The sequence below is a fragment of the Fukomys damarensis genome, unplaced genomic scaffold, assembly GCF_012274545.1.
Source record: "Fukomys damarensis isolate Sample0158 unplaced genomic scaffold, DMR_v1.0_HiC HiC_scaffold_9, whole genome shotgun sequence".
Lineage (NCBI taxonomy): Eukaryota > Metazoa > Chordata > Mammalia > Rodentia > Bathyergidae > Fukomys > Fukomys damarensis.
In genome coordinates, this window is record NW_022900921.1 from 51,080,240 (window position 1) to 51,081,300 (window position 1,061).

The following is a 1,061-nucleotide window of genomic DNA, read 5'->3' on the forward strand; positions in this document are numbered from 1 at the left end:
AAAAAAAAAAAAAAAAAAAAAAAAAAAAAAAAAAAAAAAAAGACTAAATTATTTAGAGTCACAGATTTAGAAAGTAATCTCAGAGGAAATCTAGGCCAATGGAATTCAATAAGTGCTTGATGGAGCTTGGGAGTCCTTCAAGATGCTCAGTGTCAGCTTTAGAGAAGAGGGATACCAGCTGGGTTCCAGTGCCTCCACACTCCCAGTTCAGCAAGAGCCGGTCCTTTTATCCATTTTACTTATATTAGGCTTTTGGTGTAAAAATCTTATTGTGAAACTTTAAACATTGTAAAACAATGACCTTGCCCAACATCACATTACAATAAATGCAAATTGGAGGCCCAGGGACCAAAGGCAGCAGAAAAATTGGTAGCAAATAATTGGTAGCAAAGTTGAGTCTAAAACTCGCCTTTGGCATTCATGTGTCCGGTGTGAATTTCTATGTCCTGCTTATAAGTAGTTATGTGTGTCAGGCTGCCTGGAGAGAGCTTTGAGTGAGGTATAATCCATGCATCGGGACTTCAAGAGCTTATCAAATTTTATAGGGGAAGTAAATATCTTAATGTATCGCAATAAAGAATATAATAAAATTTAATAGGAGTTCCAAATCGTGTGACAATAGTAAAGAAAGGATTCATTAAACTCTGAGTCATGCAATCATAGATAGTTTGACCTAGAAAGAACTTTAATAACCATGTAATCTAATCTTTTGAATTTATAGATGTCAATCCTGAGGTTTGGCAGTTAAGTGACTTAGCTCTGTAAGTCTCAACTATTGCGCTGAGCCAGTAATTAATTGGGAAGAACTAGAATACAAATTGATGTATGTCCAGTGTTGTAAATACTGAGAGATCTGAAGTGTCGAGATGAATTTTGAGACAAAGAAATCAAAGACGATGCTGACCATGCCCGTTGAGAAGATGGGAAAGGAATTTTGTTGCCTGGAGAAGTGATTTAGTGTTCACAGAGAAGTAAGATACTGGAACTGGAACCAGATGATGGAAAAATAGACTGCCACTGTAGATTCTAGAATGAGGCTGGGATGTGGTAGACAAAGAACT